This window comes from Chiroxiphia lanceolata, chromosome 5 (genome assembly GCF_009829145.1).
Source record: "Chiroxiphia lanceolata isolate bChiLan1 chromosome 5, bChiLan1.pri, whole genome shotgun sequence".
Taxonomy (NCBI): Eukaryota; Metazoa; Chordata; class Aves; order Passeriformes; family Pipridae; genus Chiroxiphia; species Chiroxiphia lanceolata.
Genome location: NC_045641.1, coordinates 67180318 through 67206914, shown reverse-complemented (window position 1 = coordinate 67206914; position 26597 = coordinate 67180318). Strand labels below are relative to the sequence as shown.

At 40.1% G+C, this 26597-nt stretch overlaps 1 protein-coding gene across 4 annotated transcripts in view; it reads right to left on the bottom strand.

Moving 5' to 3' along the window:
* EPS8 (epidermal growth factor receptor pathway substrate 8) overlaps positions 1-26597 on the bottom strand; it is a 136289-nt gene that overhangs the window by 82109 nt on the left and 27583 nt on the right. For all 4 annotated transcript variants that reach the window (XM_032687235.1, XM_032687232.1, XM_032687236.1 and 1 more), the window contains exon 2: positions 20649-20793. The gene's annotated coding sequence lies outside the window, so the exon portion shown is untranslated. The remainder of the gene's footprint in view (positions 1-20648; positions 20794-26597) is intronic.

The following is a 26597-nucleotide window of genomic DNA, read 5'->3' as shown; positions in this document are numbered from 1 at the left end:
CCACCTGTTAAACTCACATATATACACGCTCCAAGAATTTGCACACCAGAAACAGCTACAGCAACTTATTTTCACGATATTCATATGACGACATTTGGTTTAAAAATAAATGCATATTTTGGCGAGAAACTGCCGCGAAAGCAAAATGTATCATTCGTTATTCCACTATTTCAAAGAGCAAGAAAACAACTTCTATCTAATCCCTCCCAAGGCAGTTCTGGGATTATCCATGGTCCTCTGAGGCCTCACACCAACTGCAGCTCCATCAGTCTAGGCTGCCACATCTTGCCTTTCTGAAACATCTGGCTTCTTTTACACCTCCTGAATCAGAGAGTGCAGCGTATCTTCCACCACAGCAGGTGGAAGATTTCTCTCCATGCTTTACTTTGACTCATACAAGACTTTGGAAGTACATGCTCTCAGTCATCAGGTAAGTGTCAGGCTGGTACTGGGAAGCTGTCCTTCAGTATCTTGGACAGCCCAGTAGTAGCATATGGTGCTCTCTTGTCTTACGAGGAATCACCGAGATGTAATTTCTTTTTGCCAGTTACTATGACTCAAGTGGAAGACAGAGGAAAACTTTCAGAGAGTATCAGCATATCTCCCCTCAAATTCATGAACTGTTTCCTTGTTCGGGCATGATGAGCATAACCTGCTAAGTGCTGGCATTTCTTTACCTGCTAAACCAACCTACAGTGCAAGTAGCTCTTGTGTTTGCATGGATCACATGCATACAGTACAATGAAGAAATACATGAAAGATCTTTCACGTGAGCCTGTCTGTCCACACAGCAGCACATGGAGATTTTTTGGTCCAGTCCAAAAAGCAGCAATCCCTGGGCATCACTGTATTGCTGCTTGTGCTGGCCAGATATCTTACCTTGTTGCTACACACACTGTTTTGGTAAATGCAACACAGCATCCCCTTTGGAAGGGACCTGCCTTCAACTCTGCAACCAAATACCACACACTGCAGGAGCAGATGGATTCTTTTTGGACAGGTGCCTATCAGAGTGCAATTGCATCACTGTGTCAAACCATTTTCTACAGAAGAGCTTACATAAAAAACACAGATCAAGAAGCCCAAATCACCATATAAACCTTGCACTCTGAGCCAGCATGTTAAAACACATTAGGGACATCAGCACTTCTGCTTTCAAACCCCATTCTACCTCCTGGCCAACATCTTCTGCACCACTCCCCTAAGCAGTTCCCTCTGTCATCACCTTTTCCTCCACTTCTTTAACTGCTCACTTGCCATGGAGAATCAGGCAATGAAGCAAGGTGTTGCACATGCAGTATCTCTTCAATTCCACCTTTCTGGACTTTAAAAGTTGTTCTGTCACCTACATTTCCAACCCTCAGTTGATTTTCGCTTTCTGAAATGGCTGTGCACAAAGCTTTATGGGGCTCTGTGCTTGCTAAAACACCTCAGAACCTTTGCCCTTTGTTACTCGGTTATTCAGTAAGAATCTGGGTACTTTCCTATCCTTCCTAGACAATGGGGGATGGGGAGAAGTTGATGAAAACCACCTTTGTTCCTGAAGTTCAACTAACCCACCATCTGTCGAGGAACCACAGCAAGGAGCAGTCAGTCCAATGCCTCCTCCCTAGCAGGCACAGAACCCCTGTGAAGGACAGAGAGAGGATGCACATAAAGACTACACAACTCATGTGCAAACTGTGCAAGAGCTTCTGTTAATGGGTATCAAAGCTAAAGCTTCTGCTGTCCCCCTGGACAAAATAACCCAACCCAACCAACCAACCAAAAAACGTGCACTTGGTTGTTTAAAGGTTTCATGATAGAATTTTCAGTCTTGAAACAGGAAAACTTTTCAGCATAAAAATTCGAAATTGAACTCCTTTTGCAAAAGCAACTGGTTTGGAGAAATGCTTGCTGAATATACACAGTCCCCCTCACCCCACATCATTTTGAACAGATTCTCAATGAGCTTAGGCTCTGGATGGGCAGTTTCTCCATTTAAAACATCCACTGATCTGCAACAATGTTTTCATTTGTATTACTATTTACAAAGTTAAAAAAGCTATGTGTTCCAATTCATAAGCAGCGTGATAGTTCTAGATTTTTCAACCATTTGTTAGTACAAACGGAATTAAAACATATTTAAGCTCAGCTGCAAACAGAGATTTTAGTAGACACTAACAACCCAGGTAGCAAAATAAATAACAATATTTTTTCTAAGCTAACCCTGATGTTTGGACAGGTGTTCGGGATTTACAGGACATGAGGGTTACTAAAGTATTCACAACTGTACACTGAAACTGTCACTAACTTATAATACTTCTCCCTCCCTCCTGATTTGGATAAAAACAGAAACAAAATAGCCCCTTGCAGTTCTCAGAGTTATGGCCTTGGCTGATCACAGAAGTGAATAACTGGACTGATTTTTTTCTTCCAACTGAAACCTCATAAGTGATTAACAGCCCCCTGCACTTTGATACAGTGCTGAAAAGAGGTCTCTCCTGAAGCAGAGACAGATCTTCAGTTTCTTTTTACAAGTAAAGAAAAAAAAAAGAGAAATGGAAGAAGAAAGGGTGCTTTCAGTTTTGTTTCTGCATGCCTCTTTCATTGCAACTTAAATTTGCATACCCTTCTTTTCCCGAGAAAAGAATGGATGGCTGGAAAATCAGTACAGTGTTATACATTAAAAAAAATAATTAAGGTCAAAAACTTATTCATAGGGCTCTCTTCTCAATCCTACTCCTAGAGAGCCTGCTGCAAAAGTCAGACTTCCTCAGTGCTCTTCATTATGGCTGTAGTCCTGCACTTTCTTTCCCATGGTTTCCACTACTCTCGCTCTCCTCAAATTATGAGTAAAACTGAAAAACTGGAGGACAACAAAGGTGGATTTATGAGCACCAAAAGAAAGAGTCCAACCTGGACCCAGCTGGGAGTGCTGGCTCATGGGGAACAGGCAGAGACCCATTTCATCGCTTTGCATCCCTTATTCACCTCTCTTCTCTTTAAGTATAAACCAACTCTGCTAAGCCAGAACATAACCAGGACCCATCATAAAGGATTTGTCTCTAAACTCAATTAATTTGCTCAGGTGAATCACCAAATGACCCCTGTACAATTGTTTTTCTCTTTTTATATCAACTTGTAGCTTAAGACTCCAGCCAATGCTCCGTACTCTTGATATTTTATATATTGTGACTCTCTAACTACGTGGTTTGAGACACATGCAAGTCACCTGAAAAACTCAGGCAGGCAGATGGCAGAGCTGAAACCACTGACACCTTTGACTGAGCAGAATCTTTAAGGACTAAGCAGGAACAGAGGGATCACAGCACCAGCTTCAGTGTACTACAATCACTCAGTTTTAGATGGCTGTTAAGCCAACAAATCTCCACAAAAATCCATGTGGGAGACTGTAAAATAATCTGTGTATTTTAAAGTTGTCAGGTGCTATACTTAAATGAAAATAAATCAGAAACCATAGCACAGTGAGATACTTCAGAAAGTATCTCTTAACTAGCAATGACACTTAACTGGTAGTAGCACTTAACCAGTAGTGACAGAAGCTTGATAACTATAAAGGCACACTAAGATGCTAAAATGGTACCTGATTTGTTCTTGGTGAATATCTAAACACTGACTGTTATTCTGGTGAATCCTAGTGCCTTGTGCATCTCGACTCTAGGACTGCTTTCAGAATCCTTATAAACAAAAGAGGTTTGAAACAAAAGTGCTTGTAATGAGGAAGCAAAATAAGGACTGGCATCCGTACTGTGCACCCACTCCAAAGCATCTTCAGAGCATACTAATCTCTCAGATTCACAGCTTTGTATTGTTCCAAGCCTTTCTTTCTTAGTGTTTTGCAATTGAAAAAAAAAAATAAATAAAGAGATCAAACTGTTAAATCTAGCTTTTTCTGCTTCACTCTCTTTAATTATGTATTGAAAGGAATTCAAACTGGATGAGTTTGATACAAGCATTCTTCAATGCCAAACGTCAGCGTAAATCCCAGGGCACAGAGCGTGGTAACAGGAAGGAAAAGAAAAATAAGCTTTTGGAAAGAAAGAAAAAAGAAAAGAGAGAGAAGAGTGTGGGTTTCCTACATGTTCAGGTCGCCCCAGTTATTATTTAGGTACTTGAAAGCATCCACTTAGCTCCTGTTCAGAACTTGTCTTTGGAAGCTCAATAAGAGCTTTAACAGCGTACAATAAATAAACACACAAAAATAAAGTCCTCTTTCTAAAGCAAAATAATTATAAACACCACCATAAAAAGTCTGATGAACTCCAAGTAGTATTCCTCCTTTGCACCTAAGAAAATACACAATATTTTTGAAACATAGAGGGGTCTTTTTCAGGCAAGGAGGAGAGGGAGGCTGGGTGCTGTTGAGAATGGAATTGAGGGATGGAATAAATCCAAAAGTAGGACAGCCATCAGTGTTTCATCACTGCTCACCATCACTGCTCCTGCAGCCTGGGCACAACCACTACCCTGAATTCATGTTAAAAGGCACTCAGAGGCAGGGAAGTTGCACCTGGGAATCCTTTAACGTGACTTCAGATGCACAGCACAGAGCACTTACAGACTCAGGGCATTTTAAAAATACATAGAAAAATTCTAAAAATCCTCTCGAGAACATCAAGTAGGGTTCTTGGCAATTTAATAGTTTTACTGAGATGGCAAAATGCTAATCCTCTAAACTGTTTAACATAAATACTGTAAAATAAAACGTTAAAAGACATTTCTAAGAAAAAAATTAAGGTTACAATAAGCTACAGTAAGATTTAACCTGAAGTGGAAAGCACAGTTTGTATCTTTAAAACATTTCCTACTACTGTCAACTTCATTTCTACTAAAATCCCAGACTTCAGCACCATTTGGGTTTTAACTCAGTCAGAATTCAAACTTCAACAATATTATCCAAATGCCAATACAGGATCTCCTGAAGATGTTCTTCTACAGCAACATCTTTTGAAATGTTCTATCAATACTAAAAACCACAACAAATCACGACAAGGAGGCTGTGAAACAAATTGGGGAAGGGGGGGACTTTCAAGTGCAGCTTGAACCAGGTTTTGAGTATAAGGAGTTTGAGCAAAAAGCCACTTATGCTGAATCACAGTGCTCATTCCTGGGGCTGGTTGAACACAGGAGGGGAAAAAATTTGCAGCTGCTTCTGCAAGCACTAGGACTTGAAGGGGTCCATACTGAGCACCATTAGTATTCACAAAATTATTTCTTAGCAATCTGGTCAAACACAATTAGACGACTAATTCTGAAGGTCAAAGACGGATAAAGAGAAGGACACTGACGTCCAAAGGGTGAAATGATTGCTTCTAGTAGATGAACTGAGAAGCAAAACCGGTCAAAAGGCAGGACCTTAGCTTGGGGAGAAAAAAAAAAAAAGAAATTAAAAAATGTAATGCAATTAAGAGGGCTAATGCCAAAACAGTGGAGTAATACTGCTTTTCATTTCACTGTGGCTCCACTACTTTCCCAGTGCATTAATTCCAGGCGGTGAGAAGTTCCTGTTCTGCTTGCCACCTTCTCTCCTGGGAAAAGGGGAGCAGGTACCTGGAAGCATCCCTGTGTTCCTCTCCCTACAGCCCCCTTTTTCAGTCAAAGAGCCTGTCATTCTGACCCAGTTTGCTCCTCTCTTGCTCCCCAGCAGGACCAAAGCTGGCAGGTGACAATATAGGTGTGGCCTGACATTTACATCTGTGAGTCACTGCCCTGTGACAATAACCACAGAGCACAAAGGGACTCTCAAACCCCTCATCTCCGGACTGCCCAAACATTCAGCTACTGAACCCGACCTAATCCCACATTGCTCAACACTCACATAGGATTTTCTCCCATCCTGTGGTACCCTTTTTTGCTGTCCTCTTGGGCAATTTAGTTGTGTGAGAAAAAAAGAAATGGTGGGTAACTTTACCAAATTAACAGCTATGTTTCCTCCACTATGAGCAATAAAGGATACACAGCATCAAACAGCCCTAAAAGTTCAGTTTGTTAAGAGAACCTTAAAAATCAAAATTAAAACCACCATGATTTTCAGCTCTCATTACAAAAATGACTGAGCCAAAGACAGCACGATAACAGATAGGTGGACCAGCCACAACCTTGTCTCTGCCATTCACAAGATCAGAGTACTAAGTGTTCCATGCATTGGGGAAAGAGGTTTTTTACTGGAATACATCAAGACACAGGATGAACAAGGTGTCATAAGTTACTTTGGACTCAGGCCTTTCATATTGCTCAATAATGCATTGATAAGCACTTTAATCCAACTATTTACTGTCAGGAAAGAGAGAAAAACAGGCAGAGCTTACTGTAGAAACATCAGCTCTGGTTTTAAAAGATCAAATGATATCTACATATGTCAAATACAGGTTCTAATAACAGACATAAAGAATAAAATAAAAGTAGGTAATTTTTAGTCATTTAGGATTCAACAGGAGGCATTTTTTCATAACTGCTTGTTAAAATATAATTAAAAGTATTTTCTGTATTTACAAAAGATATCAATATCAGAGGTTTAAAAAAATAACCGCACTTTAATTTTCTGGTTTTGTCTCATAAGCATTTGAGTAGTAAATGGCATATAAATATGTTAATGTTGTGATAACTTATATAGCACAGACATAACCACAAGTAATATGGCAGCTATAAATATTCTGATGGGAGAGATGGGTTTTCTTCCTCTCCTGAGTGTGACATCTTTAGTAATCCACAGTTGTCTGTAGGTATGGAATTGAACACACAGAAGCTGCTCCTGCAACCACAGAAAGTGCCACATGTGTCATGGGCACAGCTCAACAAAAGTGCAGGCATCACTTTCAGGACTTCTCCTTGACCAGAGGTAACACCTCTTGTTGCCACCTTGGAGATGTCCCAGACAGACCCACTTGCACACATCATCTCTAAAACAGGTTATCTTCCATTAAAAAAAAAAAAAAATTCTCAAGAGAGATGTATCTCATTCTTCCCCTTAATTAGATTCACTGTGGACTCTCACTAATTCAAAATTCAATGACTCCTTCTCCCAAAACTAGGAACAGTCGTGCCTGCTCTCATCCTCTCATCACATCCTCTCTCAATGGTTATGACAATTCAGAGTGAAATTTAGTATGGAAACATAATTTTATTTTAAACTCAAAACAAGAGATTCTTCGCTATTTGAAAACAATTTCAGTTTGATTTATATATATATAATTCACCAAAAAAAAAATCAGATCAGATTTAAGCCATGTCTTTTAACACAAAACTCGAAAAATTTAAGTCTTCTACTGCTGGATGTGCTTGCAACTGTACACATTGCCCCTAAGCCTTAACTACATGCTGAAAGTAGCTAGAATCAACACCCTTCATAACTTCTGGTACAAAATCCCCACACTTATAAAGGAAATCCTTAGGATTAAGACTGTGTTCTCACAGCTAAAATCTGTGGACTCTACTTTATTAGCAAAATAAAATAGAAGTGTGTAAATCTGTGATGCAGTGTCAAGAAAATAACTTCAAATGAAGCTCGGGACTGTTGTGATAATCATACTTTTATCATCTCAGAGCAATCAGATTCTGAAGTTCTGCAAAGTATTGGTGATATCAGTGCTTTAAATTCCTAACAAAGATTTTCTTTAGTGATGATAAGCTACAAATGCTCACAGGGCAAACAGACTAAGATTTATCAGTGTTGTACACCCTGATACCTACTTTGACAAACAACAATTGAGATCATTAAAATCGTCAAACAGCAAACAACACATTCTTTCATAGTTAATACCACATTCTTTCAAAACTCCACCTTAAAAAAAAAAAATGCTTCAAGACACAGTCAGGCATTGCTTACACTTGAGGTGCTGCTTAACCTCCTCCCTAAATGACAAATAACTTTGCATATGAGCAAATAGGTATCAATCTTCTTTATGAGTGAAGTACGGTATGACATTCCTTGTTGAGTTTTCCAAGGGCATTGACCAAGAATTATTTTCTTTATGAAGTAAATGGTTACCTTGTTGCTGTGCAATACCTATAGCCATTGCATTAGCATTTTACAACAGTGAATACCATTGTAAAAGGGAAGAAGATCACAGTATGGCTACTCCCAGTAGTTTAGCTGAAGCATCATGAATTTACTATCAACAAACCACTAAATTACTGAATATTTCCAAGCAGAGAAGGCAGTTTTACAAGGTAAACATCCAGACATTTACTGCAGTCTTTTCAAAGCCCCCAGTACCAAGGTCAATTTTACTGTGCTGTCATACCACAAGTGATAAGGACTTCTTAAAGGTATATTTGACTACTTACTGTAATTTTTAAAGCATATAACTTGAAAGAAAAATATCCAAATTTACAAAGCAGAACAGAGAACAGTGAGAATTTCTAGCAGCATGAATGCTGCTGGGAGGGATACCTTTTCCAACTGGCATTGAAAAACCTCAATGCATGGATTTTTGAACACCATTTATAACTAAAACCAACCACATAAAATCACTAACATGTATCATGCCAGGACCCCATATTTCAACTGCACCTATTCAACCCCTATCAAACTTGTCAAAAGGAATTGAATCTGCAGAGATCTACAGGAGCAGTATATAATTCAGTACCACCCCTATTGCTCCCTACATACACCCTAAAGCTCACCCCACATTTTGTACCGATGACACACGGTCATGCTGTGTTATTTCAACAGCAAACATAGCACCCCACACCTGAGCACAGCACAATTCAGAACACCAAGTGACAGGCTGCATGTACTCTGGACACAACAGAAAGTCAGACAGGACACACACCCCCAAAGCTCTGCTTTGCCAGGTCACCCAGGTCTTAGGTACTAAGGCATGAGACTAAAGGGCTGGTTAAAAACTTTATGGGAAGTTAACTCGCGTGAATAATTTTGAGGAAAAGCCCAGAGCAGATGGTAGCTGCTCAAACCAAAGCTGGAATGTCAAAACAGCAAAAGATTTCAGGAACTCATCCCACTCACAGTCACCTGTGGGTGCAAACTTAATCTCTAAAACAAATTGTAAACAGTACCTGAAAAGTTTTTCTGCTTCCTGTGCCAGTAAAGAGTGGAAATAAGCCCAGTGAGGAGAGAGTGGAGAAAACAATTCTGATATACACATGCACATGGAGCACCAAGAAGTACAGAAAGTAGGAACCAGGGAAAAGGGGCTGTAGCTTACAGCTGCTTACAACAGCTAGTTGTACTGTTCATATTGGTAATGAATTTTAAATGCATGTTTAACTGAAAATGTGAGACACTGCTTTTCTAAATGGTCACATGGTAGAAAGGTTTTGTGCTTGGTTTTTTTAAGAAGTAGCAATACTAAAGACAGGAGGAGTTCTGGTCTGAACTTCTTTGGGACTTCCTCTTCTCCAAACAAGAGTAAGAAGCATGAGAAACAATTTAACAGCTGTAAAAGAAGTTCTGTGCTTTTTTTTTTTTAAGCATACAAAAAATATTTTAAGAACCATAAGAATAATTCATTTACACAACAAGGAAAAGCTAAGAGCTTTATTTAAATGACAAAAAGCAATGGGACAAAAAACAAGCAAAAAATGTGCCCATCTTTGCAATACACAACTATAATGACTTGTGTCTGATCCATCTGCTTTAATATTTTGCATTTGTTAGCAGCCAACACCACCTGGTCGACCACATCAAAAAGCAGGTGATCTTTATGATCTTCACTAAGAATTTTAGACAGATAAAGTCTGTTCCTCATCCTGAAGAATGATCAGCGCAAAAACTGAAGTAAGAATTATACCCTTCCTCTTTAAAAACAAACCTTGAACTGGTGCTTGCAGTCCAGTGTTATAAAACTGCACAGGTGTATCAACGTCTTGCCAGTATCCTGAACTTTAGTCTTCCTTTTCACAGAGGGAATTTGCATTTCCTTCTTTGCCACAGAGTGTGTTTTTTCTGCACTTCACCTCTGTTACAGGAATTATTAGCTCCACCTGCCTGGGTTCCTGAAGCAGTCTGGGGAGCTCTACACTCCCCAGAACAGGTTCATAGGAACGTATCAATACTGTACAAGCTGTCAGTTGAATCAGATCCCTATTTATCAGCAATTAAGTCTACCAAGAAAGCAGCAGAACAGCAGCATCTTCTTCACCCAAAATGTTATTTGGCCACAGAAGACAAAACATTGATGCAGCCCTGTGTTACACAGAGCACGTGTTGCATGACCTGTTGAAGAGCTGTGGTATGTTACAGGGGCTCTTGGTTAAGCTGCAAAAAGGACAACAGACAGGGATGGAATTGGACAGATGTGTTCAGGGCAATGTTGGATGGGGTCTAGTGGAAGATGTATCCTGCCCATGGCAGGGGGATTGGAACTAGATGATCTTTGAGGTCCCTTCCAACCCAAACCATTCTCTCAATCTATGACATTAGGAGCTTCACAATAAATTGGTGCCTTGCCAAGCACCCAGCTTCAAACAGAGCAGGCTGTGACATAAAATTGCAGGTTTGCCTTGACCTAACTGCACAGCAACTGTTGAGGAGTGAAATGTAAATTACACCAACAGGAAAGTGGCTATTCTTTGAAATCACAGATTAGGATTCAGCCCTCTCTCACTGACTAGTACATGCATTTGAGTCAGCAATTGCAAAGAGGAGACCAACAGCAAGAGACACATCACTGACTAGAATGTGCACTCCTCTCCTTAAAGAAAACAACAGATAATTCCTAATGCAGCTACTTATTTACTTGAGATGTGCTGCCCACAAACAGAAGCAGATGGTACCTATAGAAGAAATGGACATAGGTTTGTGCACATATGCACCATCACAAACACAAACAGCAGCAGCTCAGTATTCAGCAGCTGGTGGTTGAGGTGTCAGTGAAGTGTCAGTCTGCAGTGGCTTTTCTACTCATCCAGAATAGTCATGCCACTGGTTTTTCTTTATTTTGCCAAAAGCAAATTTCATATGACCCAGTGAAATTTCACATGGTACAGCTTTATCACAGCAGTGTTTGACTGAGGAAGAGGTGAAAGTAAATTGTCCCCAGGAAAATAAATCTGGTAATTAATTTGGAAACAAATGTAACCTTTAGCCCATTGCTACTACAGATGCTATTTGGTCATGCAGTATACTACTACACAGCATTTTTAGGGAATACAGACTAGCACAGAGTAGACTTTTACTTTTCCCTATAAATCATCCCAGCTGCAGTAGACAAGAGAGTAAGAAGTAAGAGTAAGAAATTCTGCATTGCTTACAGCAGGCTATATTCCACCTCACTTACCAAAAGGAATTCCTGAAAAAGTAAACTCTCCTGTTTGCAACTGAGGCTCCATCAGAAGAAATCTTGCAGTAAAGATATTGGCAACAATATATTATGGCAAACGTTTTCAAAATGTTACATTTTCTATACATCAACAGAGCTTTCATATACAATTCCCAAATAAATAAATAAAGTGGAAGGAATTTCCATCTCCAAATGACAAAGAGTATTTTAGCTCCTTTTATAATAGCTACAATAGAAACTGAGGAACTTTAATAATGCTGGCATAGGATTATCTACTAAAATGTACTACATGAAAACCAGGTCGCTAGGAATTTCAAAATGTTTTGCTGTCTATCACATCCTTATTGATTCAATCATTACAGTTTCAGACCTTCACTAAGAAGTGTAGCAAGTAACAGATTACAAAGCTCTTATGTCAGTGCTCTCTGTTCCTTATACCATTCCCAGCTCTGCATTTGCAAGAACAAAGTATCTGTTTTGTCATGGTGTAATCAAAGCCAGCACACATACACACCTGATAAAAATTAAATCAGATACTAGAATGCAACTACAAATACAATAAAATCATAAAAAACCTTGAAATTTTACACAACACTACTTGTACTGCTTATGCTATGAATTTATCTCAGTGATATAAACCCGTATTCAGTCACAGATATTCACAAAATATATTATTCAGCTAGTTTCAAGTGAGAAACTAAAGATACAGAGATAACCAAAAACCAATCAGTGTTTCTGCTTACAGCATACCATGGTCCCAAAAAGCTCATTTTTAAAAGTAGCTGAAAAAACCAAAGGAAAAGAACCTTGTTTTAAAAGTTAATCATTTCACCCTTAATGATCAGTACAGTGTAGACAAGGATTTAATTCATAATCCTCTTAGATATCAATGCTGCCTCTTCAAATATCCACGCAGTGGTGGGCTTGGCATACCCTGCCTGTTCGTGCTGAACTGAAACACGGGACATTCCATCTGAATATGAGGAGAAACTTCTCCACTGTGAGGGTGCCAGAGCACTGGAAACAGGCTGCCCAGAGAGGCTGCGAAGTCTCCTCTGGAGACATTCAACACCCGCCCGACCGCGATCCCGTGCAGGTTGCTCCAGGTGACCCTGCTTTAGCAGGGAGGTTGGGCTGGATGATCTCCAGAGGTCCCTTCCAACCCCAACTGTTCAGCAGCTCTGTGGTCTTGGAGAGGGACGTGGGAGCTGAGTGGGCTGATGCCGCACACAGACACCCCCAGAGCTTTTCACGGAGATGTCACACCACGTGGCTCTTTCTGATGTGGGAATTCTGTCCCTTTCAGTAGGCTCTCCATGTCCTCCTCCATTTCTCTACGTGGGAAGGAAAAGAGTTTTCCTCTTGCCTCTCCTGCCGACTCCTTCTGTTCAGGCCCATCATGTTAAGTTTGAAAAGTTGAAATCAGAATCCGGCACTTTTCAGAGGTCTGAGCACTCCCAGTGAGGAGGGACACACTCATCTCTGGGTTCACAGAACATGGCTTTTCACACACTCACTGGTGCACAGCTTTGACTGCTCATTAAGTTAAATGGTGAAGGACTGAACACTTACTCTGCACAGATAATTTACAGATACTGCATGTTTACAATCCAAAGTCCCAAGTGCCTGTGCAAATGAGCACCAAATCTTAATAACTGTATTTTAACACTATTAAGTATTTTAAAGGAAGATAACAAGATACTGTCAGCTAGTAAGCAATGGCATTCTCCTGCTAAGTTTCCTGATTAAACACATGCAGGAAAAGCAATGTACTCTACAGAAGAAAAAAAAAAGAGCATGTATTGACTCCTTCTGTCAACCATATTTTCTTAACACAAGCCAACATCAATCAATCTCTTCACCCAAAGTGCAATTCTCACCCTCTCTCTGCAGAACACACTAATGAGTTTCCATTTAAAAAAAAATCATCTGTATTTACCAGGTACACAGCAAAAAAAGGCTCTCCAGTACAGGCAGTGATGCTTTCTATATGTCAAAGAAAAGCCAAAAAGAGGTTCTTTTACCATAGGACAACAGATACTTCACTTCAGAGACACTTCAACTGACATGAAATACAAGCTCACAAAGCCAGCGTGGGTGTTCTGTTTTAGTGTGTTACTTTCTTTTTTTTTTACCCTCTCTCTCTGCTTCTGCCAGCACTGAATTTGGTGTTAATTAAAGGGCTGGCTCTGCCCTGCACCAGGAATGCACAGCAATGCAGCTGCACTGTTGAGCAGCGATGCCTGCAGACTCCATGGCAGAAGTGAGACGGAGAAGCTCATAGCAGGAAAACATGGATGGACTTCCCCACTGCATCAGGTCTCCTGCTGGCATGGGTGATGTGAAATCACGTTTATCTGATCACCAACAATGAGTAGTATCTGTGCCTGGAGACCATGACAGAGCCTAGAAATAAAACATGGCTCTGCTATTATAAAAATAAGACTTCCACAGTGGCAAAGGAGGCTGTAACACTGCTCCCCTTCTCCAAGGAAAGTTTGCTTTCCTACAGTGAAATGATGTAAGGAAAATTACATACTTGGGTCAATAAGCTTTTGCTGGTAAGGAATGCTTTTCCATAAAGCTATATACACAACCCAGCATGAGCCCAGTCCTCACCACAGAAGTCTTGGTGAGAAACGAACTGGGAGAAGGAAAACAAGAGAAGTTACCTCTGGGTAAGGCCAACAGACTGTAGGCCATGAATCAGCTGGTTTCCATATCCAGTGTGTAATTTACAGAGAACATTATGGACTGAAGCTTTCACTTAAAATTACAAGAACAATTAATGCAGTCAGGAAACAACCATTTGTTACTTTCAAATGTTGCCTTAAATGCAGTTTGCAAAACAGCCTCAGGAGACACATTTCCCCCTCCTCTACTTGTAAATGAAAATAAAAAAGTGATTAAAAAAATGAAAATAAAAAAATATAATAAAAATGAGAATAAAAATTATAATTAAAAATGATAATAAAAATGATAATTAAAAAAAGGCTGTGTTGTCTCCTTTTGTTGGTTTGAAAAAAGCGTGACTTTTCCTTTTCAGCTCATCCTCTGAAGAACAATGCTAGAATCAAAATTTGTAAAGAGCTGGCAACGAGGTTCATTAAAGGGTCAGGATTAAAAACAAACAGCAAGCACCACATGATTTCTACAAAGCTTACTGCAGGTCATCTCCTAATTTCAGCCTACATCTGAACACCAATCTGCATGTGAGTGGAGAAGTGCTGCTTGTAACCACTGTGCTCTCATCTCAGCAGGCTAAATCACAGCTCTACAGATGAGGCTCCAGGGGTATCCCAGAGCCCATTTAAGCACACTTAGTTTTGATTTGTTCTCTTCTTTTCTGGCAAACAGCACCCAGATACTGCTCTGGTGTAATCAGGTCCCCTGACAACGTGAAAGTCACACTTTGAAGAGCCCACTGACAGATGGATTCAATTTAATGCATGACTATGAACAGCTGCTGCTGATCACCGGCTTGTACAGCGAGCCCATTCATCACAAAATATTTCAAAAGACTGAGCTGAAATGGAACAAATGAATTTGAGGAAGTAGGGGAGGTACAACGTTAGCCTTGGAGAACGTGTCAGATGTAAAAAGCATAGCTATGGGACTGCTATTAATTTATTCCTGTAAATGCTGGCTCCACTCTATTAGCAGCATTCTCTAGATTCTCAAAAATCCAGGAGGGCAGCCTGAATAAGGTATTAGAAGATGTAATTAAATACTCCTTACTGAAGGTGATTTTAACTAAATGAGCCACTAAAGAGAGCTGACAGAATGTTTAAATTCTGCCGGGGAAAACTTCAAGACGACAAGCCTCAAAAAACCGCTGGAGAGAGAGGACGTTATTTCCCCTACTGCTCTAGCTCAGCAAGAAGACTCATCAATCATGCAATGGATGGCCAGGGACCTACCTGCCTTTGCCACCTTCATTTTGAATACTGCAAGCAGCCTTACTACTTTTAAAAAGTTTTCATCTTCCAGTTTGGTCCTTCAGTATGGCTGCAGTCAAGAACAAGGCAAACTCCGAAGTACGCAGCCTCACAAATGAAACCACCCATTATGACGGTCTCTGAAGAGATGGGGAGCTGACACAGAGCTGAGTAATTCACACCTTTTTCTTTTTTCTTTTTTTTTTCTTTTCATTTCAGGAATTATGCAGCAAAAATAGACATTTTAAAATTCGCTGTTAGTCACGGCCACTGGATCATCCCTGAGGGACTCAATTTTTCACAGAGCAATTCCTACAAGTTATGTATAGGGCAGTTTCACACACATAGGGAATGAGGGGCATATGCAGGGAGAAAAATTTTCCATGAGCTGCCTCAGATGGTAATACAATCTTGCCAACCCTTGCCAGGGTTTTCTAGGAAGGGGGAAACAAATGAAGTTTCCAAGATCTCCTTGAAGGCAATTCTTTATCTAGAAGAGATATTTATAACACCTCAGACACCTGTACAAATATACTGGTACTTCTGGGAGTTCCTGAAGAAAGTATGTAATGCTCATGCAGAATTCTAATTTTCACACAGTCACTTTTGTATCAATATGCAGTTGTGAGATCAGATTTTTGTATCTTAGCATGAAAAACACACCGACTTTGAGCAGCAGTAAATTTAATAATAATTTTTTGTAATATCTACTGATAACGGGAGAGTAAAAAGAAACAAAATTTTCCTCAGTATAGAAAATATAACCTTGCAATGGTAAGGGACAAAAAAAAAAAGCCCTCTTGGATAATAATATTTCCCTCTTTCCTTCTAAAGAGTTCCTTTGCCAGTCTATTTTCTCTACCTACTATTCTTCCTCAAGCCCAGGTGATGAGACAAAGCTCAGCATCATAAACTTGCACAAATAAGGCGTATCAGCTGCCCTGCAACTCCCCTTCCACGCAATGGAAAAAAGCTGACGGTTTGCCACCACCCAGTCTCCTGCTACCTGGTGTGAAAGCAACGTGGGGAAGTGACCAGTAGATTTACACCATGTCAATAACCAGCCCTAAGACAACAGGGTTTTTATTTAACTTATTTTGGGGAGCAGCTGACCGCTGCCAGGATACACGCCTGGATGCGGAAGTGAGAAGCCGTGCACTCAGCAGCATTGTTTTATTTGCCAGAACCCAGGCAGGAGCACACTCCCTCTCACACACCCTCTGCAAAGGTTATTCATCACCACAGCAACCTCCAAACAAAGGTGGGAGCCCTGTTCCTCTGATGACAGAGGACGAAGGGTGCTCTCTCTGCCTGCACCCTACGGGGGACTTGATTGCTCGGGTTTGTATTTATGTAATTGGATTTAATTTACTAATTTAACTTCCAGCAGCCCAGAGCACAGAGTGGCCACACTTATGCATTAAACAAAAAAATTCTATGGCCCCACTTAAAAGGAGAGAGAAAAACCAGCTGATATACAAATCCTTCTTGCCACATTCTATTACATGTTCCCAAAGTCCCTTCCTCACGTGCTCCCCTAAGTAACAGGAATAGCTGCAGTAAAATGAACACCCCACCTAAAACCAAGAAAAGCTCAACCTGTGCAACTACCATTTCAACCTTCCTCTCCCCTCACCATCTCTTTTATTCACATCCTCTTTCACTCCACAGCAGATTAATGATTTTGGATACATTAAGAAAATCCGACCGAGACGGTAAAATAACTGCAAACTCAGCACCAACAAAAAGCAGAGTGTCCTTTTTTTTTCCCCCTGAATCTGGAAAGAACCAATGCCAGTGTTTCCCAAGTCACTTGAGGAAAGAGATTATGATCATTTTTAAATCTTTTCAGCTACAAGCCACGAGGAAAAAACACTGTCTGTGATGACAAGCTGTCAACACTCGGCAAGCAGCGTGGCTCTCATTTGTGACACTGATCTTTCGCCTGCAGAGCTGGGCACATGGGCACCAGCAGCCACACCACATGCAATGATAGCACTCAAAATGCCCAGATTTCTCTATTTCTCGTAAAGCACATCCCCCATCTGAGCAGCCAAGTCCGAGGATTTAAAAGATAGGGTAACCATGTGTGTTGAAATACAGGATTAAAAAAAAAAAAACCATTGGTTCCTAGGAGTTTTGTTTTTTAAATCGAAAGTTGATTGGAGTAAATAACAAAATCTCATTATCTCTCATTTACTCTTGTCAAGAATTAGAAATAAGTTAAATTTTGCTGTAGTGAAATCACCAGAAACACTCACCTAGCTTCAGTGATGCGTGGATCTAAGCAAAATGTATGCTAAGAAAAGAGTGGTTTGATTTATGTCAATTGCTTAAACTAATGTTTTTCTTAAGTTTCAAAATAATCACTGATGGTTAACCAATAATCTTTTGTGGACTTATGATGGTTATTTATTTCTGTCAGTGTGTTTCAGTACACCAGCAACAACCACCTGAGACAGGAGGTTAATTTACCTGATTCTGCAATATTTATATTATCCGATCATTTTGGTGATTTGGTACTTGAAGGGAGCCTACAGGAAAGATGAGGACAGACCTTTAAGCAGGGTCCATAGCAACAGGACAAGGGATAATGGCTTTAAACTAAAAGGAGTTTGCATTAGAAAAGATACAAGGAAGTTTTTTACAAATGAGGGTGGTGAACAGGTTGCCCAGAGAGGTGGTGGATAGTACATCCCTGGAAACATTCAAGGCCAGGTTAGACTGGGCTCTGAGCAACCTGATCTAATTGAAGATGTCTGCCCATTGCTGGGGGGCTGGACTAGATGGACTTTATAAGGTCTCCCCTCCAATGCAAAATATTCTATGATTCTATTATAATACTGCTCTGACACTATAATTAAGAAACAGTAGAAATGCAAACAAAAAAAATAAAAGAAAGCATAATTTATTTTTTTTTAAAGTATGAGAAAATCCACATTACAGATGGAGGTTCAAACTGCAGTTTCAAGAGATCACACTATTTGCAGATAGCAAAAAGCAATACTGTGGGATTGGAAGCAAAGTGCACAGCACCATTTAACCCCAAGTGCAGGACACTCTCCACATACTTTGCACTCGAAGCTCTATGCTCTACAGTGCTCTCAGAAATAGAAAAAAAATAAAACCCCAAAGCTGCATTTGAGCTCACACGCATTTCTTAAGTGCAGCCACAGGCAAACCATCACATGGGATGTACTCACAGCCCAAGGTGATTTATGTCACAGAGCAATCACTACCTGACGTGACAAGCAGGCATTGGTTGACTCAACCTTTATTTGTGCAGTGAATTTTCAACGTACCTTCCTGATATTCTTGGGTTTTGGAAGAAAGCTCTCCACCTGGAGATGGTTTCCCACCCAGGTTACAGGAGAGCAAAGGTTTTTTGCCTTCTCACCCATGCTGGCACTCTGAGCCAGACTGGTACTTCAGACAGAACAGACAGCAACTTGTCTTAAATTTGTGTCCTCCCTGACCAAGACACAGACATGCTTCCATTGTAATTATCAGGCTTCTGGAAAAATCTGTGGTCTCTAACTTCTAATAACTGAAAATCCTTACTGGTGGAAAAAAAGTGCACCTACACAAGCAATAACGATTTTAAATAAAAAAAACATTGCTTCAATTACTACCTTGCTTTCTCTATTTCTAGGCACTCTGAAAATCAATTGATGCAATTTTAAAACCTTTCTCCACCTAAGCTGCTGCCGTTAGCACTGAAGTTGTTGTAATATTTAAGTCCTGGGGTTCAGAGTTCTCCAGCAGCAGAAAAGAACTGCATATACCATCAGTGGCTCCCAAGATAGCAGCTGTTATGCTTGAACTGAAGCAGGAAGAGCAGCAGCAATAAAAGAAAAAGAAACTTAAGGACAGGTATCTTCCAGCTTCCAAAAATACAATGGCTACGTGACAACAGCACCAAATTTGTTTTTCCAAACTTTCCATTAATTAAAGCCTACTTGTTTTAGCCTGGTTTAACAGGCTACTGGACCTTGAAATAATGTACTTGAGTTCCTTGTTCTGCCTGTGCCTCCTCCAGCATAGAGCCAGAATTACCCTCATAATTTTTCAGGCCAGAGTAATTTTCCAACTCCGTTGCTAATCGAGATAGCATGTACAGCTCAGTACAGCACTGACCTTCGGGTTTTTGTCCATATATTCCAACAAGCACTCTTAACAATATGGTAAGAGCCTGAAAGAGCCAGACAAGAGCCCCAGATGTGTATTATCCTTCCTGCATCCATCCTTACAGGGGGCTCCTTCCACCTTCTCCAGAAGACACCTTTGAGTGTGTTCTGCGTAAAGCACCAACTATCAATTCTGATATTCACAGGAGAGTTCAGCACCTGATGCTGAGCTGGCTGCTTTAATGGGACCCCATCCATGTACAGAGGGGCTGCTTCCCCCAAATTCCACAGAGATGTTTAAATTATTAGCTCTAGCTGAGGGCACATATGTTGTTTCTAATAGCAAACGTGCGCTTTGCAGACCAGGCTGCATCTCATCAATAATTCCTTGGTGCCACACTTCCAGGAAGACAGCAGTCAGCCCAGCACGACAGTTCTTAAATAAAGCAGGGTGTTACAAGGTGTAAGGCAGCACTCCACACATTCTGTCAAAGGATCACAGCACTTCAGCTGCTGGAAGAAGCAGATTGACATTGTTTTATCAAGGAAAATCACAGATGGGAGAAACTGAATAGAAACCACCTTCCCCCTCAAAAAAAAAATAAAATAAAATTTCTAGCTATTATCTTTAGCCAAGAGGGTATGTCTAGTATTGAAGTGAAAACAGGATCACACTTCAGAGGTCAAAACAAGTACACTGTTTTCTTTACAAAGTATCTTCAAAAGGAAGCTGGGGATGAAGTTTGTCTGTGCATAGCCAGGCAGAGATTTGGATAGGAAAAAAAAAAAAAAAACAAACACCAAAATCCATGCACTTACATAAAAGGCTTTGAGTAGTTTCATTTTCTATTCAGCTGGAAAGGAAGTGAACCAGCACACACACACACACACACACACACACACAGGTATTTTTAATCACCCTCATGCTGACAACAGCCAGTCACTACTTCTGTTATCAGAACCCCACAGCTTGCATTACCACGCCACAAAACCCTAAGGAAGAGGGTATAAAATCTCCTCTGATTAAAAAGGCACGGTGATATCATCTAGTATAACACACAAATGGTACAGATTTGAGGTTCGGGGCTCACCAGGATGTTACTCACTGAGTGGAGGGAAAGGAGAAAATAATCCATAAACATACAAACAAATAGGGAAGGATTTCCTAAGATTAGATGGTAACCTGGATTACTCATTTTCTCTAAACTCCACAGTCACTCTCTGGGAAAGACAAGCAAGGCAGGTGGGTCTTTGCATCCAGAAACTTAAGAGTTTGCAACAAGATATCAGTTGTTAAAGAGCCAGAAAAAGAGAAGCTGTGCTTATATACAACTCACCAGTGATCACTTGAGCAAATGCCACGTGCCTGGGATTAAAATTTCAGCCCAGGTAGGTCCTGTCCCTGCCACTGCTTGATTCACCTCAAGTGGCTGGCATGTCTCCAGAGTTGCTCAGGAAACAGCTGCCCAACAGCTCAAATCACTGAAAAAAACAGAAAAGAAACAGGTTCAGTTTTGCAATTCCACTGAACATTATATAATGAGTTAAGACTTGCTAATCCCTGACTTCTTAAAATGTGATTTTCCTTACTGCATGATAGGCAGAAGTATAGTTCTGGTTAGATTTCATTCACTGCTGTCAACATGTGAACTTTTCTGAATACCAGTAATATCAAAAAGAACTCCTCTGTGTAGCTAAGAGGAACATCAGTCAGGATAACTGGACAGCTTTCACCCTAAAACAATTTTGAATCTGACATTCAAGAGTTAGTCCTTTTCTACTTCATTTCTTTAATCATATTTAGCCATTTGTTCTAGCCTATCTGCAACACAAGTCACTTCCAGCTTCATAGCTGCACCACTCCAGGCACTGAACAGTCCTTCAAATTTTAGCAAACCTGCCCAGTTTACAGTGGAATTTTCCTATGAGTTACTCTCTTTAGGACACCATTTTGATTTTGACATTATCCAAATTCTGTGACTTCTATGAGAGGTTCCTCTCCCTTTGCCCTACAGGGCCAGCCCTGCAGTGATGTTTTCCATTTTACAATAAAATCAATTAAAAATAATTTAGAAGTACAGATCGATTTGACATAGCAACATAACTGGGAAGAAGCCCCAGTAAAGTCAATTCAGTAACAGAGCAAGTGACAATAGGTCAATTCAGTCAATCTGACTTGATCCAGTAGTTGCATATTAATATAGGAAAAAAGTAGTATACTGAGCTAGTTTATGTACTAAACCTTATGAATTTGCTTACTAATACAACCAGATTATAGTAATGGTTTCTATTAATCACGTATTTCTGTCAAAGCCTCAACATTTCAATATTTAAAAGGGAGACAGACAGTTAATAATTTTCTGACCAGGAAACCTTTGTTGAAGAAAGGACAAGACACAGGCATAATACCTTAAGGCAGCACAGGCTGCTTTCCACCCATACTCATTTCCCAGCCAAGAGTCTCAGCCTTTCCCAGCTCACTGACCTCAGGCAAGGCTTTCTACCCCTCCATGTCCACTTTTTCCCTTGCAAAAAACATGGGTAAAGGTGTCAGTCTTCTTAATGAAATACACTGCAAGTGCTGAGGAGCACTAAGAGCCAGGGATGGTTGGTAGCACATCCAGTGCCTGCCAATACCCTGGGTCAGGGCAAGAGGGTTGACATTGATTTCAGAGGAACCAAGGTCTAAGGCTGAAAAAGCAGCAGACCAAAGAGTCTTTGGGAACAATCACAGCGAGACCTTTGTGCGTGTGCATGTCTCAAAAGGGCAAGGGGGCCTATGCCAAAGAGCAAAAAGGGGCATGTTCAAAAGTTACCTCTAAACAGAACATGGTCATCTATAAAGCTCTGAGACAGGGGAATATGTTTAGCTGCATGCAGACCTACATATAACTATATCTGTGTGGATGTGTGTACCAAGGCAAGTATAGGGTGCTGCACCTGGGGAGGAATAAACCAAAATACCAGCACAGGTTGGGGACAGACCTACTAGAGAGTAGCTCTGCTGAGAAGGACCTGGGAGTCTTGGTGGGTGACAAGTTGACCATGAGCTGGCAGTCCTGCCCCTCTATTCCACCCTGGTGAGGCCACATCTGGAATATTGTGTTCAATTCTCCAAAGTTCAAGGAAGACAAAGGAGTTACCAGAGAGGGTCCAGCAGAGGCCACCAAGATGATGAGGGGTCTGGAGCATCTCTGTTATGAGGAGAGACTGCGGGAGCTGGGCCTGTTTAGTCTAGAGGAGACTGAGGGGATCTCATCAATACATATAAATATCTCAAAAGTGGGTGCCAAGAGGGTGGTACAGGATTCTTTTCAGTGGTGCCCATTGACAGGACAAGGAGCAATGGCCACAAACTACAACACAGGAAGTTCCACCTTAACATGAGGAAGAACTTATTTAGACTGAGGGTGGCAGAGCACTGGAACAGGTTTTTCCCAGGGAGGGTGTGGAGCCTCCAGCTCTGGAGATATTTAAAACCTGCCTGGATGTGTTCCTGTGTCAGCTGCTCTAGGTGACCCTGTCTTGGCAGATGGGTTGAACTAGATAATCTCCAGAGGTCCCTTCCAACCAAACTGGTAATTCTGTAAGTAAAAGAAAAAATAAAGGACAGACTTGTGATCTCAGGAGCTTCTTACGTAGAAATTAATTCTTCTCAGTGGAATGGAACACTAAAGACTTTTGCTAAGAAAATACCAAACATTAGCAGACTCATTGTTTCCAAGTTCCTCATCTCTGAAATTTGTGACAGGTTTTGGGATTCTCATCTGAAAGCCAATGTAAAACAGAAAAGGATTTCACTGGTCAGTTTTCCAAGCTCCTCCTTGCTAATGTGATTCTATTTCCAGCCCTGGACATGAACACAGTTAATGAATAATGACTTTGCAAACAAAATATCAGACAATGATGGGAGGGAAGGGTGAAATGACTGTGTGGGCAGCTCGGGTTGGATTTGGCAACAATTAGAAAAATTGATGCCCTTTTAATCATAGGAAAAGGCTTTGCTGGAGAGATAAGACAGACATGACATTCAAAATACTTTAGTCTTTGGATTTAAAGGTGTGGAAATTGAAAGTTCAAAAACTTGGGGGTTTTCATTGTGTTTTCTTTTTATAATAAAAAAATACAGCTCTCTTAAAATTTACATCCAAATGTGTGAGTAAACCTTCAGCTCACTTCAAACCTGTTGCAGGAGAGATTTGTTTTGTTTTTATCCCTCTGTAAATATTACTTGCTACTAGTAGGACTAGTAAGGTACAAGGTACAAAATGTCTTTCATTTCACTTCTAGTAAGAGCCCAAGACAGTAGAAGTTACAGTAAATTGAAGAATCAGTCCAATAACCTATTAACATCATTTAAGATCCTCCCCTAGCTGGTTCCACCAAATATATTATCAAAAGAGGCCACTAAAGATTGCTCCCTGTTTGATTAACTTAATCAAACAGTGTGTTTCCTTCTCTGCTCTCATTTGCAATTCCAGGAACACATGCCAGCTTCTCACATGTGAGAAATGCCTACATAAGCACATGAAATGCATTGTCCTCAGCACTCCTTTAGTAACAGAGTATCTTAATAACATATTTTAAAGAAGTAAAAGGGAAAAGGACATTCCTCTACAAAACTCACGCACAATTCCTCAACTACAAAGTAAATAAAAAACTCTCACAGTTCTGGATGTTTTACTGCTGCTCTGTGCCTCTACAGCTCTTTTTCCTTAACACCAACAATCACACAGCCCATATTTACATGATCATTTCTATAGTGAGATATAATCATTCATAAAGAAGTGCTATTTTATAAACAACACTTACTATCCTACAATTTATAATCACCATTACTATTACTCAGTATTTTTCACCAAGAGATCTCAAATAATGTTTAGAAGACTGAATTGCAGATGTGACAAAGTGAAAGCACAATTGTACAAGGCAGAATGCATCCAGGAAATAGGAACTGTGATACTTAATCTTGCAAAATAAGTGAGAGATAATTTAAAGTAAGGTATCCACAAAGAACAGCATCTGTGCCAAGAGACTGTTTGTATTAGTTTTGCAAAGAGGGGACAGAATGTTCTTTTCCAAAGAACCACAAAACAAACTTCCTGAACCAATGTGAGCTTTCTTTTTGCTTGTATCTAATCCAAGTAAATGTGGCCTAGCCAAACTTACTTAGTAAGAAGGAAAAAAAAAAGTCCAATAATTTGGCATAGCCTTGTCTTGAAAAAGTACAGTCACACCCTTCAGAGTGAGTGGAACTGGTCACCTGAACAGATCTAGAACCACAGCTGTTCTGGGAAATTAGTAATAAGAGTGGAAGTGGGTTTTTTGACCATTTTTCTAAACCCACTTTTTCCATAGTATTCTAAGCAGCTGTAACTAACTCTTTTTTTTTTTTCTTTTCTTTTTTGCTGTCTCATTTTCCTCTTTTTAATGCTACTCTCTTGATGCACACCAGCAGGGTTTAAGGTTGTGGAGAAAAGGGATGCAGCGTGTTGAGATGGTAACGCAGCACAGCACAAAGAACTTGAAATCATCACATTCCAGTTTATTCAACATAATATTTTGTTTCTTTGTTTCAACTTTTACTTCCTTTGGCGCTTCATGAGCTGATGGGTAAGTTCACAGGGAAAGGTTTCTTTGCGAGGCAAAGGGAAAAAAGCATTACTCATAAAGTCAAAAGAAACAAGACATCCTTTAGTGTGATGTTTTTGTAATCCCTGTTTAGAAATAGTAATGAATTTAAAATTAAAAAAACATAATATACACCCTCTACCCTACAGGAGGACAGGGAGCCCCTCAAAAAACACATCAATGTCTAACGAGGCAACAGTTCTGTTTACATGAACATTTGTGAAAATTTCTTCACTAACAAAAATCCTCATTTTTGTAAAATTACTTCCAGAACCTCTAGAAGTAGACTTTTTTCCAATGCACCACGGGCATATCTGTCGTATTTGCCACACAAACACCCCTCTCTTCTCACACTCCGACAAGTTAATAAGCTGCATCATTTTGTCAGAATTCAAAAAGAAATGGAAGCTGTCACACAGCTCATAGTGAGACACTTAAAAGATTATGTTCAACAATGTAATTATAAAATGCGGCACTACAATCTCACTGTAGAATAGTTATCCTAAACAGACCAATAAAATACCACCCAAAACTGGGAAGGATACGAAAAAGAAAAAAAAAAAAGACAAAGCTGATGGGCAGACAGTAGAACTGCAAAATGTGTTTCATGTAATGTATACTGATGCAAAGTTTTGTAAATCTGAGTCAGATGTCTAAAAGCTGTCCATCTTCATTGCCATGGGAGTTCAAAATTAATATAGTTGTTATTATAATTATTATTATTATTATTGCCACGTCATTTGAGATGTTTATACCTTCCTTGATTCTGTATATTATGCCTGACTTGGTTTATTAAGAGCTGTTAGATTTCTGTGGCTACTGACTTGTCACTGGTTCCTTGTTTACTTCTACCTTTTTCCCAACTTGAGTTTCTGACAGCGGTGACAATGAAACGAATCAGTCTGATTTTTATTTTGAAATAGGGAACAAATTACATTAGTCTCGGCTTTTATAGTTTTTCATATATTCAACTTGGATCCACTTTTTACCTTGAGCACATAAAAGTTACACTGCCAAACACATTGACATATAAACACTTATTCTCCCTACCAGAGGCGTATATTGGTAGAATTCCTACAACTATTCTTTTTTTTACATTGAAGTGAAGAGAGATTATTAATATAAAACTCCAGAGGTTAAGTTTCTGCCTTTCTAAAGTCAATATATACTTGGTCTTACATTTCAACAGACCCGGGATTTGTTGTTAGCACTACAAAAGACAAATCTGTCTCTTTAGATACGTGTGTGCAGTAAGGAAACAAAACTCAGAGCAGCATATTATTCAGGCAGATTAGATTACTGTCTTCAAATACTATTACAGACTTTAAAAGGATGAGCACAGGGAGTATCACAGTGGGGAACAGACACAGGGATGTTTGTGGCTCCAGCATAAATTCACCGCCTACTCCCACGAAAGGACATCGTAAGATTGTGAATGCTCTGGAAAACTACCTCCACTCTCAGACCTTTGACTGATGCAGTTTAAAAGATGTGTGGGAAGCATCACATGTGGTATCAGAAAAAGCAGCAAGAAAAATAATTTGGATTTTGGAAAGGAGCAGGGGGGCTCAATAAGGGGAAGGTTTCTTAGTAGTTGCTCCGAAGGGTGCTCGGAACGGAGATGCTGAGCCCTTGATCCCCACACTTTACGTTTG